The sequence below is a fragment of the Pezoporus wallicus genome, unplaced genomic scaffold, assembly GCF_028554395.1.
Source record: "Pezoporus wallicus isolate ANWC-B61680 ecotype Strahan unplaced genomic scaffold, APGP_CSIRO_Pwel_v1 contig_8341, whole genome shotgun sequence".
Classification (NCBI taxonomy): domain Eukaryota; kingdom Metazoa; phylum Chordata; class Aves; order Psittaciformes; family Psittacidae; genus Pezoporus; species Pezoporus wallicus.
The window spans coordinates 1,428,095-1,449,085 of NW_026638083.1; the positions used below are offsets into that span (position 1 = coordinate 1,428,095).

The 20,991-nt window shown below is 43.8% G+C and overlaps 1 protein-coding gene across 1 annotated transcript in view; it reads right to left on the bottom strand.

Annotated features, from left to right (window-relative positions):
* The window catches only part of DAB2IP (DAB2 interacting protein), a 167,433-nt gene extending 148,448 nt beyond the window's left edge, over nucleotides 1-18,985 (bottom strand). Inside the window, exon 1 of the mRNA XM_057409051.1 lies at nucleotides 18,657-18,985. The gene's annotated coding sequence lies outside the window, so the exon portion shown is untranslated. The remainder of the gene's footprint in view (nucleotides 1-18,656) is intronic.
* Nucleotides 18,986-20,991: the final 2,006 nt, after the last annotated feature.

Sequence of the window (20,991 nt, forward strand, 5' to 3'; positions counted from 1 at the left end):
AAATGCCTGATAATGATCTTATGCTCCTAGAACAAATCGCTGATTTATATACATACAATCCAAACTCCATTTTTCATATGACAGATTATTTTCTTCCTTTCCTTGCCACGTAATTTGCAAACTACACTACACATAGAGTTGCTTGTTTTATTTGCTTTTTGGCATCAGATTACTCTTCCAAAGAATATTTTGGCAAGTCTGTTCTTTAGCCATATTCCTTATCAGGCTTCCATGACAGTTATCACACAAACACCATGTATTTTAAAAGAAGACCCTCTCAGCAAGTTCCAACATGAAAATGTAACTATTGTTTTTAAAGACCGGTTCACAAAACCAACTGGAAATCAGTTTTTAAATACCATTGTGAGGGTAGTTTCTGTTATTTTACATTCTTCCTTCTGGCACCACACCACAGTGCTGGTGTGAGAGAAGTTATTGTCCAAGTGCAGCTGATTGCAAAGAGTGAAGAACCCCCTTGAAATAACAGAAATACAGAAGACAATGAGAGGGCAATGCCAGGGACGGGATGTTCTGTGTGGGAACTTAGTGGAAACAACTTTTATGTCCAGCCTTCCCCTCTGTAACTATCTGTAACAAGAGTAACAATCTGGTCTACATACACCCGTTCGGCTAATATACCCATCATGTTTTTAGAGGGAAAAAGCCACAGCAAAACCTCTTCCTACTGTATTTCTACTCTTTATTCTTCTAATTCTGTCTCTTTTACTGGGTTAACAACTCTAACTCTTTCCTTGAGCACCTGCAAAGGGTGTTCCAGTGACAGCTTGTCTTCATGGTCATCATATACCTGTGTGGCAGCAGTCTTGAATGGTCTGGTTTGCAGGGTTTGTAGAACTCCTTAGTCCAAATGACACACTAAAGCAAAGAAAGCAAAGCTTTCTGATACCTGTTTGGTGTTCTATTTAAAATAGTTGGGTGGCCACAAAACAATCTTTGTAGGAGAGACAAATAATAGCTCCCAAGTGACAGAGCACATGCTTGCTTATGAACAGCAATGCAGGAACCATCACACCATTTCCTTTTTCTCTACCCTAAAAAAAGAACTTGCCATTGACTCCTGTGCTGAACCTCCCAGCAGGGCCTTCTGAAGTAAACATGGAACCCTTTAAACAGAGAGCTAACACCCAAACAGGGCAAAGAACTGAGCCATACTGTGACTGCGCATGAGCACGCTACATATATTCATTAGGTTTTCATTACAGAGAAGAAAATGGGAACACCTGCAATGATGCAAGATTGCAAACCAGATTCTACAAAGAATGAAATGTTCAGTGTGATTTTGATAAAAATAACAACTGGGTTTGTAACACCTAAAAAGTGCATATATATATGTAACATATATTATATATATATATGTATCTCACAGCAGAAGGAGACTCTCCCACCCAGCCCTACCAGATGCTGCTTCCCAGCTCTAGCTATGCAGTCAGTCTTTGCTAGTCTCAGCCTAAGTCAAAACTCTACTTATCTTTTTCTTTCTAAATCATCCCCAGGATAAGAGGAGAATCTCTTTTGAAATGTAAAGGCTCTGTAATAAAATTTAGGAACAACATATGGTACAAATATCAAGCGTGAACATCTCTTCCCATCTTGTACGTTTCAAAGACTGTGCAAACAGCACTTTTCCCTCGTTTTGATCCTGCAGCCAAAATGAGTCATCTGTGAACAATTATGGCTCTGGCAGGGGCCTGACTGTTTGGGAATGAAAGGAAACACTTTATTATTGAAATGAACAGTATGCCAAGCCAAGAGGCAACTGCAGAGCAATGTTAAAAGTCTTTTGTCCTCCTTCAGCCAGCAAAATCGAAAGCACTGGATGCAGCACTCTCCTCTGAGGAGCCTGGTAACACCTCATTTCACCACGGGCAGTGTAAGAGCGTAAGGAAGTGTGAGCTGTGGAGATGAGCAAGTACAGCTACAGCAGGGAAAGAAACACAGAGCACCTTAAAGCAGGAGACCTGGCTTGAGAAAGTGTTGGTTATTCTTGGCTTAGTTCTCCCAGAGGAGCCGTGAACATATTAAAGGAACTTACAGACAGAGGCCATGGAGCTGAAACCTGAAACTATGAAAGGATGTTTGCTGGGATTTGGTACTGGCTGAGTTTAACAGGCTCTTGAGTGGGGTGAAGGGAATTCCCCTTGATGAGAAAAAATAGCATCATAACAACTTAGTAGGAATACTGATCTTCCCATGTGCAGCCCATTTCCAGCACTGATACTGCTGCATCTGGTTTCCATGCCTACTGTCAGGAGGGGGGAGACACCTCTGAAACTGTGAGGGTAACTGTGATGCAGGCTGTGCACTAAGAGGTGGACTGGGCAGGTAACTGGGAAGGTCATTGGTTTAATGGACTTGGAAATATTACAAGCAGGAGGTGATTTAAAAATTGGACTATGAACTACGTATGAGCAACTAATTTCCAATCCATCCTTGTCTTTTCTTCCGTGAGCAGCTTGCAGAGGGAGGAGGAACAATATGGTAACCATCACCCCAAGCCTACAGCCTATTTAAAGGCTGTTAAGGTGGTTGGGATGCCAAGGGAGAGCAAGGTACACACAACTGCCAGGGAGAATCTGGGAAGAGTGCATTTTGCATTCTGAAATGGAGTTCCAACTCCCACCAAAAGAGATGTTTGAGGAAGAGCTTAAGATTCACATTCTGATAGCAGGACCTCTCAGGTCAGGACACGAGCTGAAAAATACTCTTTACTGTTTCTGAAAGTCTGAGCTTTGAACACCAGATTACATTGCCATGACCACAGCCTGGGCAGCACTGATCCCCAGATCTAAGCAGAGGGTGCTGTCCTGCACATGGAGAAAGCTGCTGAGCATGCTCCTGGAATTGAAGGGATGTTGGAAGGTCCCGTTTCACTTGTTACACAAATGTGCTTTTGCTTCTTACAGAGCTCATGAGGGTCCGGGGCACAGATTTCCTTCAGGCCAACATCCAAACAAGCCAGTCTGGCAAACGCTGTCAAACCTGCAGTGGTAAAACACTTAACAGCAATGCTGAAAACAGACAACAGGAGCAGGAATTTCCCAAAACGCTCATTCCTTGCAACTCCACAGAGCAGCCTCTACCTTTACACAGTATGTGGTAATACTACACGGCAGGCATCTTGTTACAACCCCCGTCATCTGGAATCTAACCTTGGCAGCAACTGGAGTGCTCTTTTGGGTAGGTCATGTCAGTCATAAACTCCATCCCATCACACACATAGCTGTGTATAGATCAACACAATGCAGGCTATTGTGCAGGTTTTGCCAGCGGTGCCTGGGCTTTGCTCTGCATACATTAACTGCACACCTCTATTCACTTTGTCTCAACTCTTCTGAGCATTCCTAAGGAACAAACAAGCCCTCAGAGTCCAGCAAAACTTTCACTATTCCAACGGAAATCAGACAGTTTCAAATTAAGCCATATAAAACAAAGACAACTTCAATGTCTCAGCTCTGGGCACACAGAAAAGACATTTGTATGCACCAAGCACAGGGCATGGAAGAGGAGGGGAAGCCTGTTCAGCTGAAAATGCCAGAAACCCGGAGTGCCATGTCAGCACTTTTAAGCCTAATGGAATACTGTTATGTTCCGAGGACAGACCTGCATTCTAACACCGCTTAAAGGGATGTTTTCCCTATCACACCAGACTCTTTCGTAACACATCGATGCTCTGAGAAGAGCCTAACGCGCTATCTTTAACCATGTCAAAGCCGCCCTTCCAGGTAAATTCCTTCATTACCACCGTGCTCTAACCCGCCAAATGAACACTCGGGTTTTCCTTCTCAGCAGCTCCACGCGGTCTTTGTCTCCCCATCGGAAGCCCTTGGTGCAGGCAAGGGAAGGCAGCGGCGTGGGGCCGGAGGTCGGCACGGGGACCGGGCCGCTCCGCACGGCTCTGCTGCCGCCCGCAGGCAGGACAGCGCCGGCTCGGCTGAGCCTCGGGACTCGTGGGTCGTACCCGGGAAGTGCCGCCCTTGCCGTGGAGATCGGTCCAAAGAGCCCACATTAACCAAGTACACAAGTGGTTACGCTTCCTCCCGAGAGCTGTCCTCCCCTCAAATCCTTTTTGCGGAGTGCAGAGCACACAAACCCCCAACCGGGAACTGAACCACCATGGCCAGGCCTTTTATACTTGTTATTTTAGCTGAATAAAATTTGTTATTTTAGCTGAATAAACTTTGCCTTTGGCATAAGAAATAGCCTGCGAAAAGAAACACAAGGTCACACTCTGCAATTGCTGTGTGCAGGCGTTTTTACGCACAGATGCCAAAGAACATTTAAAAAACTCAAACAAACAAACAAAAAACCCCACATCCATTTTACTCGGTCACAAACGCCAGTGAAGAATTGGAGCGAGTTCCTCAAGGCTTCAACACCAGCCAGGAAAAGAGAAGGCTCTGAGGAGACCTTAGAGCAGTTTCCAGTGCCTAAAGGGGCTACAAGAAACCTGGAGAGGGGCTTTTGACAAGGGCTTGTAGGGAGAGGACAAACCACAAACCCTTCTGCTTCGGACTAGTATTTCAATGAGACATGAAAGGCAAAGAACTAGTGCAGGTGAGGCGGCTGCAGTGCAGCTCAGCAGTAAAGGCAGTTGCAAACCAGCAGATTTAACTATGTATGGGGCATATTGTGGTTGCTGTTAGTGATAACAGCACTTGGGGTGCTGTATCTGAGATGAGGGTGTCCAGACCTCATGTACAAAGAGGCAAAGACGGGTTTTTTTTGGCTTGTGCTGCATTTTCTATTGCATGAAAAAAGGAGTCAATTGGGTAGGACGCTGAGCAGCCTGAGGTCAAACCAGCACAACTCTCTCACACGTGCTTACTTCCAACAATATGACTACATGAAATCTAAACCCTGTAGGTTTCATTACTTCCATCTGTAGCAGCACACAGGCCCAGGTACATTCACATTCTTTCACCCGAGCCAGTTCCTGGCCAGGATGAAGGTTTTACAGCACTGCCTGGTAATGTTCCCAGCCTTCCCAAGCTGCCTTTTTCCACGGCATGCTAAAAAGCATATGTGAACCTAATAATTGCTAATCCAGTGACTGTATTACTTTACTGCACAGAGCTGACTTAAACATGCCAGCAGCAAACAATCCGGAGATAGAACTGAATGTCTGGAATACACCTCTGCTTTCCAAAATACATGGGATGCAACTGGTAACCCGACATGAAACATGCCCTGTGCCTGAGGCAGGCTTCTGACAAGGAGCAGTGTGCGACTGAGATGAGAGCAGAGGGTGACAGATCTGAGTTATGGTGTCCCAGCCTTCTCAGAGTCACTGCAGCACTTGCAGCAGACCTCAGGTTATCTGTTTTCCCTGCTAAAAGGGGATCAGAAGTGTATTCAAGCCCACCTGGAGTTAGTTCCATGGCTTATTGCTGAACTGTAAGAGCCTTGGTGTGAACAAGGTAAGAACCAAGGTCTTGCTTCCACTTTCTGAGTTACTTCCCAAACCCACTGTGACCTTATGCCCATTCCCAGCCAATATTCCCGTTGTTCAGTGATGTGGCACCAAGTGGTGCCAATACAGTCAAACGGGGTCCCACAGAGCGTGGGGTTTGCCATGGCTGCCGTACCTTGAGGGCTGTTTTACAGCTCCTGACCCAGGGGCACAGCCTCCCTCACTGAACACACGGAGCACTTCCACAGCGTGGCAAAGATGACTAAGAAGCCTCGCCAGGAGGAGAGGAGAAGGTGGTGGGAGCTGTGGGCTATCTGCCAAGCCTCTCCACTCCGCTTTCTCATTTTTAGGTTCTGCTCTGTGCTGGAAAGTTTCTACTTCTGCTCTGGTTTCCGTGGCAACCGCATTTCTTGCCTTTCTTCTCCAGCATTACATTTTTTATTTGATTTCCCTCCTTCCCAAGACACGACTTTCTTTTCCTTTTGAAAAACAGAATTAAGTGTTGGCTTCCCTTTGGTTGGGGGTATTCTTAAAGGAGGTGAGAGAGTTGACTCTCAGTGTGACGGAGAATCTGTGTATATGAAGAACAGAGAGGCAGATCTTCCAGGTAGGAATGTCAGGGGATTCCCTTGCAAAAACCCCGTTTTCCATCACCATCTTCCATGTAGTGAGGTTACAATATGTAAGAGTTCCAGATACTGTGGGAGCCAGCCTGGTTTTTTCTATGAGACCAGCCATGGCCATTTTCTCTACAAACTAAACGTTCTGTATTTCATGCTTTAAAGCATTACTTGCAATTGCTGAGCAGTGCCGGGGGAATACCTACTGGTGGAATGATTGTAACAGCACCAGGAATGCGCTCTCCAGTCCAAACTGTAAGAACATTTTTACACATGAGCTCCTCACATGGCCAGGAGCAGTATGAGGGTGGGTGTAAAGGTGAAGGGCCCCTGCCCATCCTCACACAGAGCACACAAACCCCTCAGAACTCATGGAGCGGAAGGTAATGAATTTGTCTTGCCCTTGCCCTGTCAGGACTAAATTAACCTGACAACCTGAATTCATCTGACAATGAAACAAAACTCATCAGCACAGCAAAGCTGGATTTGATCTAATCATTTGGGTTTTACCAGCTTTAGGTCCATCATGGACAGAACTGGTTTACACGCTGCAAAGCACTAAAATAATACAGGTCTTCATTCCATTTCACTAGGAAGGATTCTCTCCCCATCTAAATTCTCCAGCATGTTCAGGCCGTAAACTGACCCTCCTGTAGGGTTGTAGATTACAAGGTTTTAGTCTTATCTCTGCCTGGTGGGATTTCACAGCAAATTCTTTCAGGACTGAATAATTAAAAGCAGCAAACCCGTGGCATTTGGCTCACTTGGCAACACAAACAAATCTGTCCACGGGCGCTATCTTGTTTGCAGCACATGTGCACAGATTTACATGTAGGATTGAGGCTCAGTGCCCTGTTTGTTCAGATTTCTCATTATTCACTACCCCAAGCATAAGGTAAATTATGTAAAGACAGAAACTGGAACAACTTTAGGAGTGAGCTGACCTTATGATCATCCCAAATGAGTTTATTAACCTCATTTTGCATGTTTTAGATTCTTACTACTCAGAAGACATAAAGGAAATGGGCAAGAAGTGCCAGTCCAGTCTTCCATGCTTGGTTCATGCTTCCCTCCTCTCGAATTCCCTCCCTCAATGAGTATCTAGGTCAGGAATTGACAGGCTCTTATATAAATCTGGCAATGTTCAGTGTGTTTCGCAGCCAAGCTATTTTAATTGTCAAATATTAAATATAAGTGCCAAGATTTGTGTTGTAAAATCCCATTACAACCTACACTGTGCATAAACTCCCCATCCATTGGTTTAACTGCAGGCTGGATCCCCCAGTTTGAGAAGAAATTGGGAGGAAAGTTTTACATTCCTCAGTATGGTCTCCTCAATTTCTATTCTTTGAGCTGACAGGATTTGGGATTCAAAGAACTGCTTTAAGGGTAGCCCCCTAAATTACAGCCATAACGTGTCTTTTATGTGGCTACGGACAGGCTCCGTGTCTCCACTGTTTCAATTCCCAGAACAGGGATTGATTTAGACAGACAGCAGCTTACTCAGCTGCTGTGCTGAGGCGAGAACATCCAGGCAGCCCTTGCTCATCTTTGCTTGATTTAATGGCTTGCTGGCCAGACTACAGAGAGCAGCTCAGTAACTCGCACATCAGCGTGGCATGATTTGTTGCTTGCTGTTCCTCATCTGTAATTGCAACAAGAAATGCTCATCAATCATTACAGCCTTCCAATATAATATTTTGAGATACAGCAATGAAGAGGCTTCAACCTGGCGTGTCTTGTTGAAAACACGCTAATCTTGCAAATCAAGATCTGAAAGCTGCTGTCCAAAAGAGGTCCTTAGGAAAGCTGAGAACCACTCACCACACATGCTCTCTGTCCCTAAGGTGCATCACCACTCTCTCCATGGAAAGAACCAGTATTCCTCCACTTAGTGCAGGGGCAAGAACAGGCTGCAAGTAAAATCTGCTGATCTCCATTGCTGTGGTCATTAACACCCAATGCAAGTCACAGAATCAAAATGTTTCTGGTGATGGTGCTGGTCTGATTAATTTACTGGTGTCCGAGAATGCTCCATTCATCCTACTGCACTTTCCATTAGATATAATCCTTCTCCTTTATCACTTTTTTAACTACATAACAGTACAATCATAGCCAGCAAAGACCCTTTCTAAGGATGAAAGTGCCAACTTCAGTGGCTGTAATTCCTGGTTTTGTCTTAAATTGATGCAGAACTATAGTTTGACAAGAAAATGTCCTTTTCACAGTCTCTATATCTATAGAGCCATGTGATCATCATTACAAGTGATTCCTCACCTCTGTGAAGCACAACCTGAAAAGCATCATCACTTTGTTCTGTGGGCCACGGGAACCCCTGTCAGTATAAAGCAGGGCTGGGAGAGGATGGAGCTGCACTGTGTCCCTCTGCAATCCCTATCGCCCTCAGCCAAAATTCAGAACTTTCCTCCACCTGTGCTGTTAGCATCACACCTTCCCCATAACATCCACACTGGAATTGCTCTCCTTAATTTCCTGCAGTCTAATAGAACACAACTTAACACAATTTATTGAGACTATTAAAATTCAGAAAACAAGCTTCTCTGTGCTCCATAAAGCACAGCAAAGTCATCTGCTGCACTCAGTAAAACTGCTGCCTAGAGCTGTGCAGTAACTTAGCAGAGCCTGAGCAGTAACTGCAGGACCCCAAAAGCTGCACACTGCAGATAATCCATTAGTGCTATGTTCGCAGCCATGGGGCCCAGCTGCACACAGACACCACAGCCCGAGGTGGCTTCTACACCTGGAGAAGCAGGAAAACACATGCACAGTATAAAAATGTAGCAAGAGTTTGGAGAGTTTAGGCTGTTGCATTCAGTTGGTAGACACCACCTTGCTCTACTGAAGGCTGGTTGCCAGGAGTGGCTTGCTGAAGTCAGCAATGCGGCCTGAAATGTTCTTGTAGGAAAGTCAAGGAAAACTGGAGCTTCCAGATGTGTATAAAGTGGCATACTCCACGCTCAAGCCTTAATGCATACATTTATTCAATAAAATCAATTTATTCAAAACAAATCACCAAAAAGCAGCTTGCATTTAGACTGCCTTGAAGAAGAGATACCACACTAGAGATTCTTCCAGTTACTTATAAAACACTGAGTTGTTTAAAGTCATCTGTCTTTGAGAGGTAATTATTAAGTGAATGTTGAATATAATTGGTCTGAATACCAATAAACTTGTGTTAGACACTGAGTAAGCACTACAGGCAGGTGATGAATTGCAAAAGTAATGCTACAGCAGAGTGCAACTTTCTGCTGAGCCACCGTTTCCTGCTCCAGCATTGCACAAAATAACCTGCTCATTTCTAATACACCCCAGAATTAATTACTCAAAATAAAAGAGGCCTTGAAAGTGTTCCCAGACCTTGCACCGTGCTGGCATTCATTTGGCTTTTGTTCCCTTTCTTTCACCTAACAGGGAACTTCAAACCCATTGCTAGCTACTTCTTTAAAGTCAGCTGCACTACAGGGGATTTCTTCCAGATTTCTTCTCTTCCTAAGGGTGTCCATTACCTGCAAACTGCAGCAAACACTCTACTCACAATAGTGCTATTAAAATATTAAACTGATGGCCAACATCACTTTATATTTCATGTCTCTGAGTGGATTATGATAAAAAAATAGCTCAGTTTTGGAGATTCAGTCAAGCAACGGAAATATTTGAGACCAGGATCCAGATCTTTCAAACATGCAGTGCTGGGATGGAATTCTCCAGGGACTTTCCAGGCAATTCTGCTCCAGCTCCAACAAGACAAATCCTCGGCTTGTTATTATTAACAGCTGGAAATCTTTATTTCCCTACTCTACAGTAAGGAGGATTCCAGGTCCTTCCCAAATCTTGTCTTTATGGAGCACGTCCCTGCCCATGGCAGGGGGGTTGGAACTAGATGATCTTAAGGTGTTTTCCAACCCTATTCAATGGTTCTCTGCAGGTTTTGCCCATGGGACAGCTGTGCACTGTCCACGTTTCACTCGACAGCTCTCCACAGATTTCCATCAAGACATATGGAAATCACACCAAGATTCTAGAGAAGTTTAACTCATGTCATGTTTTCATCACTCCCCCGACGAGCTCTGACAGCAGCTACCTGCCTCCTCCTCTGCTTTCAAAATAACCTTGTCATGAGCAGGACTAGCAACAAGCGCAAACCTCCTCTAGAGAAGAACCAACACAACTGACAACGTTTGCACCAAATCATGACCAGAGTATTTTAAGCCTTCTGGGCAGAATTACAGCCCCATTGGCAGCCCTGCATTCATGTAGAAAGAAAACATGGGAGAAAGAGGCAGATCCAAGAAGCACAGGAGCCATTCAGCAGCCAAACAGCTGCATGCTGAGAGCAGGACTCTCATAGCACAATTCATTTCCAGTCGGGCCATTGGCACTGCACAGCCCTGGACCTCAGACAGGCCTGAGCATCACACAGAGAGCCTTGAAACCTCGCTGTGCCTTTGACAGATAATCTGTGTGGCCATGGGCAGCCCCCATTAATCTCACTGACCTTTAGTTACCACTTTGTCTGCTATGAGAGCAGCTCTTTATCACTTCTGGAGCACTTTGCCAGCTGTGGTTGAAAACAATTATGCAAAGAGGAGGGTTTGGATGGCTTTTCTAATTGTCAGAAACAGTCTGAAAGGTGCTTCATCTCCCTACCACTGTGCAAGAACATACCTGGTCTGCGGTGCTACTGCAAAGTCGGCTTCCCAGTTCTCTGAGGCAGAGTACGATAGGTAATGAAGGCAGGATTCAGAGTGTGGGATGAACAGTCTCATGCGAGAAGGATCCAGCTGCAGAGGTGAAGCACTGCCTCATTTTTATCCTCATGGAGTTAATTTTAGAATCCCATTGCAGAGGTGAAGCACTGGCTGTATCTTATCATCATGGAGTTAAGTTTTTAGCTAAGAAAAGCCAAGCAGAGGATTGGCTCCAAGGATCACACAGTGTGTGGTCTCCCCATGCGAAGAGCTCTGCGCTGCTCTCACTCATGTTACTTGAATTACTTTAACAAAATTAGGTTCAGAATAATATTTATAAATCCGAGATTCGCAGAAGGTTTTGCCATCACCTGGGTACAATCCCCTCATTCAGAAGAACGAGTGAGCTCTCAATTCTGCAGCTCAGTGACACATTCAGAGGATGAAGAGGGGTTTATTGTGGAATTTTAAATGGATTCCCCACAAAGAAAAAAACTGGGGAGATAGAAAATGGCAGAGTTTCAGTGAACATTCCTTTTAAATCTTACTTCTCTGCTCTTGCCTGTCAGGGATACAAAGGTTAAAGCGCTGTGATCAGGACATTTAAACCATGTCAGTTTTATTGTGGGACCCCTTTCACCTCGCCACAGTGACTGACTGTACCGCTGAAAGGCTTTGCTGAACACAAATGTCATCCTCAGCACCCACATGAAGCCTAAACACAGGGGCTAGAATTTTGCTCTCGAGACGACAGCTCTATCTCTGAACCAGTCCCTCTGTCTACTACGTTACCACTGCTTTGTCTTCAAAATAAACCTTCTGTTGTTCTGTGGTTTTAATGAAATATAAAGTTAATCAACACAAGGAGTTACAGGTTTTGGTTTCTGTCCTTTGGGGGTAATTTAAACAAGTATTTAGCTTTAGCCTACTTCTAAGGTATATTTCAATCAGTGGCAAACTCCTGTGTGTTATTCATGTAAAACAGTACCTGCTGAGCACTTGGTACTGCTAGCAAGCAAGAGGTAGTAGATAGAGCAGTGATAAAATACCATTATTCATTAAGTTTGTGGTTTTCCTTCAACACCTGGTATGTAAGAGCAGAACATCTAACCCTCATGAACGAAGGTCTTGCAACTCAGGTACGTTACCTGTTTTTACAGGGAGCTGACACACTTCAGAAGCTCTTTTTCCACCTACCCAACATGGGACCTTCTCTGACCACTGCTCCCACTACCCCAAGGAGCCAAAAGAAGTCAGGAGAGCAGAGTAGGGGAGGAATAGTTCCCATATTTCAACTCAGGTTCCCTACTGAAGTACAGGGGCAGCACAGGAAGGCAATATCCCATGTGGTTTTAAACAAATCACAGGATTTGAAGTGCAGGAAATCCCATGTTAGGTGTGACATCTGGCAACTTTTATTTAGGATGGATGATGAGAAGTAAAGAGGAGTAAATATCTTCTCTAAAGGCACAGAACAAAGCATGGTACAGACAGCGTGAGGCTGTAGGACACAGACCACCCCATTATCCATGTGATTGTGTTTTCCATCTGTTCTTGCATAATCCTGTCTTTTCAAGAATCAAAGCACAGTGTCATGGGTTTGTATAAACACTGACTGACCTTTCTTGCCCAGGTTTCTCTTTAATCAAATCAGATTTTGTCACTCCTGCAGTTCAGAGCATGCACTGCACTCTACTGTTAACAACACTTGACCAGGTGTACAATGAGAACTACTTGGAGGCTCTTCACTCGACCTCTTTGTTCAGGCGATGACAAGTTCAGACTCCATGAAATGAAAATCTGGCAACCAGAGGCTCTAACACTGAATGTCCAGACTTTCGTACAATTCAAACATTTACAGCCCACCCCTTCTACCCATAACACAGTCCTAAAGGCTCTAAACCATTAGGAATCTACTGGTATGTCGACTCCCTCTCGTTTCCATGAGATTATTTGCACAGACATCACACAGTGATGATTCTTGGGACACAAAACTCCATTAAGAGGAGTGATGTGCTGTCTAAATTTAACTCTCTATTTGTTTTCTCTTCAGTTTCTATAGAACAGGAGGAGTGATGCAGATGGCTGACAGCAGTGAGATTATAGCGATAGCTGTAAAATTTGATGACTGTTATCAAAAGCATCGTGTGTCTCATGGGAGCAAGTGGCAATTAAAAGAAAGGGAAAGGAAAAAGCATTTCCAAGCTTATCCTAGGCAGGAGAGTTTGCAAAAGTGTTTTGTCACCACACTCCACAGATTACCATTACCAAAAATAATTTTCAAGCTAAACATGAAGCCCTGATGCCCACTTCACGTAAGAAATAAATACCTTAAAGGAATATCTCTCAGGGCACTCCATGTGCACTAAGGAATAGCAATAGCAAAGAGGGGTTTAAAGCCAGTTTCATACTAAAGGATTTATTCAAATAAGAAGATCAGTACTTCAAACCTTAACTGATACTGGTTATGCGAAGCAATACCAGGAATAAATCTGTGAATGGAATCAATGTGCTGTGCACTAGCCTGAATCAATGACTAAAGCTGCTAACCCTCTCTTCTTGAATCTTCTCATTCCACTCATTAATAAGTCTTATTCACTGTCTTTCTGGATTTTCGGATCTGGCTGCTGGAACATCCTCTTATTCCACATTTTCCACAGCTACAGTGTTACTCAGCACGCTCAGGAGAAAGTTGGTGTCATCTTCCGATAGCGGCAGCTCTTCATCTGAGCAGGGTAGGGGCTGGGGGGGGACTTTGCTTTTAGAGATAAAGCCATATTGATAAAATGATAAGAAATTTGAGGAAACCACATGCACTAAGATAGGAATCTTTCTAAAGGAATTTCTTTTTTTAATAATAGACTTGTTCTCTCTTACTCCCCCCCCTCAATTCACCCACACAGACTGTATGAACAGCACAAGCATGCATATATTCTGAGTAGTCTCCATTTCTTTGTAATCCTATTAATAATTATCACCATTTCCCCAATTAATACGAGGAGGACATTCTTCTCTATAAACTAGTGACATCCCCAGCAGCCATTTCATACACTGCAATTGGGAAAACAGTCTTCATTTAAACCACATCCTCTTTTTTTCAGTGAGAGGTATTATGCACATTAAAATATTAATCTCCTCAACCACTTCTCTGCTCAAAACACCTATTTTTAAACCTTGAGTTCACTCCACAGATTCACTGTCCATAAACCATTTAATCTCGGTTCTCATGCAGCTGCAGACTGAAGTTATGCACAAGCCACCTCCAACTGACAATATTCTTTGCCTTCATTTCTGGGTTACTTAAAAACTATAATCTCAAAACAAAAGGAGGTTCTTGTCCTGCTGAGGTCAGGATCAGAAGCAAAAGGCACTCCATGGAACTGCAGCAAGACTGGAAATGTACAGTTTGGAATATTATGGTTGGCCGCCCCTATTAGATTTCCTTTGGTATATAGGGATAATATAGTCTAATATAGTGTATATTACATACAATATCTACAAATATTTATTGCTTTAAATGTTAGGGAATCTTATCCTTAAACAAGACCTTTAAAAAGTAACAGCTTTATATTCCACACTGCACTTGGGGTTTAACCTACAGCCTTTACTTGAAGTCATGGAGTTCTGTGGTTATTCTGCAGTTACTCTTGGAGGAAAACACCCACACACATTCCGGTTTAGAGAGCAGCCTTCTGCTTCACCATGCCAACCACAGCCAGGCAAGTGCAGGAGGCCAGCAGGTAGCATGGGGCATGTTTTGGAGCTGATTTACAGCCCACGGTTCAATGCGATGATACTTCTGCAAATTACCAAGAAAAACCATGCAAAACCCCACAAGTTTTGACCAAGTTGCATTTCTATAGAGCAGTTAACCATGCTAAAGCATTCACTCTAAAGAATTAAATGCTGAACTCATGAACTCAAAGGAACATCACCACTGTCTGATACTCTTTACACAGCAGAAAATACTGTTTTATTTTTATTCCACATAGCAGGAATTGCTTTAGAAACTATGAAAGTCAGAGTAAGACATTGTAACTTTGTAAAGAAATACTATCTAAAAAAGACAAATTTGGAGGATGAAGACATGGAAAGATGAAATTAGCTGCATTTTCTTTGGGAAATCATCTATTCTGTAGAAAAACTGATTTTGATCATTCTAAAGCTTTCCATGTAACAGCCATGCAGCTCTGGCTACAGCTTTCCAAGACTAAATTCCCAGGACTGAAGAAACAGAATCTGTTCATTTTCAGTCCCCGTGCCAGTCATTACACATAAGATGTTTGGGATCCTGTGTCAGGGGAACTAAAGAGAATCCACTCCAGAGCAAGGTACTTAGCACGGTCTCCTGTGAGAAAAGGGCAGATGTGGGCTAAAATACCTGGAGGGAAAGAAGGGTTTCCAAAATTTCCATGAGGAAATGAGATTTCAAACCTACTTTTGCCGATTTCCACTTCCAGAGCTGCTCTGCAAAATGGTCTCACAGTGTGTGAAGCAGAAACCAGGAATTCTCTGGTCTACTGTGCTTGCCACTAGACTGTCCTGGTTTCTCTGAAGTCCTTCTCCCCCCATTAATGCTTCTCTTCTGTTTAAAGCACTGGCTTCAACCCTTCATCTGACCAAAACAGAGACAAGAGAGCCATTTCCCATCTTGATTTTGTTGTTTTATCTTGATTTTCTCTTGATGGTTTAGTCTACTGGCAAGCACCAGGAGCGATGAGATCATTGCAGGAGGCGGCATCTATTCAGAGGAGCTCAGAGCTCCCAAGAACACAAAAATAGTTCCTATTACATTTTACTCCTTGGCAAAGCATTATTAGATTATATAAAAGGCAACAGAAATAGCTGGCACAGATGCATGTAAAGTACTTTAATGTTAATGGCAGTGCTGCATCACTCTGGTTCTTGTCTGGAAACCTGTATTCTAGGTAGGTCACATTTGTCTTAAGCTAAAGTTCACTACAAATATACTTATGTGGGCTCCAGGCAGCAAGTGTGGCAGAGAGAGCCGCATTCTTTGTGAATTAAGTGAGATGGAACTGCCAGAAGAAGTCTGGCAACTGAGTCAGGCAAGAGGAGAAGAAAAGTCCATGTGGATTCCTGAAATTCAGCTGTAAATGCACAACAGTGTGGTTGCACAGTCAGAGTTGCCACCGTACCAAGAGAGTTCTCTTTCCTATAGTGAAAATGACAACAATTCATCTTCAAGGAAACAAATACTCTGGTCTGCTGAAAAAATCCCAGCACTGAGATTTTCCAGATGCCTACAGACATGGCAGGTGGATAATGGGATAATGCTCTCCACAGCAAAGTGACAACTGTCCTCCAACTATTTAGTCTTTTATTTTTTTGGGGGGGGCAGGGAGGGCAGGGAGGGAAGAAGAGGAAGAAAGGGAAATGGGTAAGGAAGAAGACTGTGGAGCATGCAGAACGGCTGAGGAGCTATCTGGGAACACAGAAGATCCAATGCAATTACAATACAATCACAGAATCACAGAATCCTAAAGGTGGGAAGGGACCTCAAAAGATCATCTAGTCCAACCCTCCTGCAAGAGCAGGGTAACCTAGAGTACATCACACAGGAACTTGCCCAGGCGGACCTTGAATATCTCCAACGTAGGAGACTCCAGAACCCCCCTGGGCAACCTGTTCCAGTGATCTGTCACTCTCACAGTAAAGACATTTTCCTGTGCATGACCCAGGAATAGTGACTTTCAAGTCAGCTCCCCTTTCTAAGAGCACAGCAATAGCAACACATGTCCAGCTGGCATGCAGATACCTAGATGAGAGAGAGAGTTAAAAACACTCTGGCATTGCAGTAATGATGGTCATACTGGCGTATTAGTCACAGACAGGCAAACAAGAAGTGCTTTGCAGACACACAGATCACATTAAAAGGAAATACTAACCAGCAGGAGTTGTGGAGCGCTTTCTGGAGGGATCTAGCAGTAAACCCCTACAGAAGGGTTCCATGTTAAGTTCCTAAACAAGAAACTCTACCCATGCAAAATCATCTACCGCAGTTAGACCATGAGCCAAGTGACTACTTTTGATGAAGAGGAGGTGTAAAAAGCTTGTCCACTCTGGGCGAAAAATAAACCCACTTTTACAGGCAGCTGGTGTTTGATTTGAATGTGCACGTGTACATACCACTGGATTAAGAAGCTCTGATCCCACTGCAGCAACACTATCTGTGACTACTGCCAATGGCTAAAAACCCTTCTGCTATGTCTGGAATGGAAGTGATCTTCACCTCTGGAGTTCAAAGGTCAGAAGTTTACTCCTCATGACATCTGGCCCAATGACAGATCAAAAAAGGCACCTGCGAAATCCACCACTGACAATATAATTCCACCAAAAAACACCCAAGTGACCATTTACTGTTATCAGTAGCAATGAATAAGAAATACTTTTTTCTATCCCCAGAAATGATGATGATGACTGGAAAACCCATCTGTACTGGAAAATGCATGACCCTGTGAGGTTTTTTAACATACATAAAGTGAGAGATATACACTTGGTTTGGACCAGGCACAGTGAGAGCTCAACCCCTGTACCCTACATTCTAAGCAAGTACAGTGACCACCAGCCAGTGGACTGGGCTGCACTGGTGTTGCACCTCTGGGCCATTCAGGTATTCCTGTGCTGGCTTGCCACTGCTCTCCTCATTCAGGCATCAGCAAAGTAAGTTTTGTTCTCATTAAGGGGCACTTCTGGTGACCTGGCATTTTGCCATGGAAGTGACTAAGAGAAAAGATGCCCAGCTGTTAACCTTTCTTCTTTTAAAAGTGAAGCTGCAGACAGCAACAGCCCTTTTCTGTGTCACCAGAGCATCAGCTCCAGAGGCCTGAGTGTAAGCAGCATGCTAGATGTCACATCTTCCCTTATTTAAAATGGATTCAATATGAAAAGTTTAGGTGAGATCAAGTATCAGTTACATAAATCTACCATTCCCTAACTTACAGCTACTGTACATTTCTCTTGGCATACATATAAGTACACGCAACTTACACACTTACTATATAGTTACAGTTAACACACCCAAAATACAAGAGAAAGCTAAAAACCAGGTATTTGTCAAATGACAGTGAAGCCTTCAGCAAAGTCCAAGGAATCTGCTTTGCAGATTTCTCCTTGGAACAGATAACAGCAATTTGAATAATGTGACTCACTGGAAGGAAGGCTGAGATTTTGCAAACCATCAGTATTCCATGTCCTCCCTCAGCTAACTTTGCCTTGTGCACATAAAGTGCCTGACTGAACTGAAATATAACTATGTTTTAAAACAGGAACATCAGAAAGTTAAGTATGTGCTAACAGTAATGGGGGAGAGTGGTAGCCATCAATCCTGTTGCTGTCAGGCCTGTTCTGAGGAATGGTTCCAGTTTTCTCTCTAGTGACTGAGTCTGCACCAGCAGGTCATTAGTGAGCAGGAATTAAGGGGCTCACAAACTACATCTTCTCTTCCTGAAGTGGAATGCACCATTTGACTGCAAATCCAGCCTGCTGAAAAATAGCTGTGTTTCGTCTGAGATAACGGGCTGGAAAAGGGATTCCATAATCAGGGAAACCAGACTTGAAAGAGTTCTCTTCCTAAAGATGCAAACTGAAAAATACATGCTGTCTTGAATTACAGTTACACTTCCACTGCAGAAAGTTTGTATTAAGACAATACAAAACAATTTCTGTACAAAAGAGCAAGAGAAAAATCATTGTTCCAACTGTGCTCATTTCTTCAGGCTCATTAGAGAAATTCTGAGACAAAACAGTCTTTGATCTCAGGGATTGCTACAAAGCAACTGCACATTTCAAAAGAGACATAACCCTTCCTAAGGAAACAAAACCTCTGTGCAAGGAGAAAGTCAGTCCCTGAAATGGAGAAGCCTCAGCGCTTACCTCTTTCCGAGCAGGTCAAATTTTGGGAAGTAGTTTCTCAGAGCACCTCAGACATTCCATGTGAAGTGTTGTGCTGCAGGAAACTGCTGCAAAACTTGCTGATTTATTCCCCCAGTTGGTGTGCATGCTGAACCCCAGCAGAAATCCCATGCAGACACAAAAAGAATAATAAATGACAAACAAGCCCAGAAGCCAAAGGAGAAGCACCTCAGCCCTTGAGCAAAGCACAAAAAAGTTCAACGGGGAAATACAAAGGAAATCCAGCAACAGCTAAAAGTTTGGATAAGAATCAGGAAAAGCAAGCTTGCTCCCTGCCTGGAGTCCTGGCTAAAGGTGCCTCTCCAAGCAAAATTCACGGCGAGCCCCAGCTCCTCGGAGCAGATGGTATTCACACATTATTCCCGAGCAGCAGCATTCCCCAGTCCAATCAGGAGGCAGCACTCAAAAGCCAAGCGCTTCCCAGACTCGGTTACAGTTTTCAATAGCTGTAGCACAAGATGAATGACTCAGAAAATGAATAAGCAGGGAAAATAAAACATGCCTCTCTCCTAGGCAGAGGCACAGGCAGCTCAGCAGCCCCGAGTGTGCTGAGCACTGGCTTCACGCTGAAGGCACCTGCTTTTTATCCCTAAATCCTAAATGCTGATTACACTTTCCATATCTTTAATTTGTGGGATCTAGTTCATCTTGGGTTTGAAGGCACAGTAAGAATTAAATCTTTGCTTTTCTTTTATTCAGTTTTAAAACCAACAAACATTTGTAAGAGCCATAAAGAGGATGAACTGCACGTGTGCTCTTCCAGACAAAAAAAATCCTGATAACTCAGTGACACTTCTCATGCCATCTCTCACTGGATATGTACGCATACATCTAAGATGAAGGCCTAACTTTACAGATCCTGTTACAAATTACGTGAAAAGAGAAAGGTTGATTTTAAACCTGTGTCTCCTGAACAGATTAATGCATCCTCTGGTTTTCCCTGAAGCCTACCAGGAAACTTTAAATTCCAATAAACAAGTACAACTAAGAAGCAAATGAATGAACATCTACCAACTTTAAAGTGAAGTACAACCATTACCTGCAAACTGGCTAAACAGAACCAGTAAACTACTCCCAAGTGCTTTGCTTGGCTTATAGACCATTGTGACCAGTTCACCCAGAGAGCACTGCTAAATACAACCCCTCTGCTCACTGCCTGGCTCCTTCTGACAGCTGCTGCCCACGTTAAAGGATGATCTGCGAAACAAAGCAAGTTCCTCATGGACATGGAGCTGCACAGCACCAGCAGATTTCCCCCTGGAAGTGCACTCAGGAGCTTTCCAAAACATACTGAAATTCCCTTTAGTTTTCTAACAGAAGAGGCTGCAAGGAGGTGGCACGATGTTTAACGTTCCTATAGCAGCTCTCGCTGCTGTCTACATGCAATGCTTTTACTGCTGCCACTCAGAAATTAACTCTGGGTTGGTGGAAAACACGCTGCAGTCAGACAAGTGGAAGCAGTTAGATCAGCAAAGCTATTTGGGGTGAGCAGCATTCTCCCAGGTCCCCCCGGACGTTTTCAGATCTTTGTCTGTGGCTGTAAATTGATCCTTTGCATTCCTGTCTGACACATGAACTGTGAAAAACTCTTCAGGGATATTCTCTCTGCCATGAGTAATGCTCTGACAGCGCTCCTGCAGAACAGACGAGCAGTTGTAGACACAATAAAATACAGTGAACATGCGTCTAACTTTTATTAAGTCATTTTTTTTTTCTTCATTCTACAACACAGAAGAGAACTCTATCAGCATCTTACTCTCCTACTTTCAAAGCACGAAGGATCAGGCTTAATGGCAGGACCTACACTCGGAGCCATGCCATGCCCACCCAGTGGTTAAGCAAACAAACCCACACACACAGCTAGAGCACAGAGAACACCGACTTGTGTTACTACATCTGCCACAGCTGCCCACCAACTTCCCAGCTACAGCTAGAGAAGTACTTAGAGGTGTCAAACCAAACTAGAAGCGTATCTGGATCTGGGAAGAAAACAAACCTTTCTTGAAACTTCACTTTGGCAGACATTTTCTGATCACTGCATTAAGCTCAGCAGCCAAAATCATTGACTACTGACTCACTGAGCAAGGCATATGGTCGGCCCCTGAGCCTGCACCAGCAGGAGCAATGCTTTGCAATTACATCTTTCCATGCGCTAGTTCCTTGGAGATGCTCAGAGGAGAAGCACTTCTAAATGCACACATGGTTACCGTCATGCTCTAAATGACATGATAACCACATGTAAGCACTGAGAAACCTCCTGGGCAAACATCCTGATCAGGCATAAGAAAACATTAGA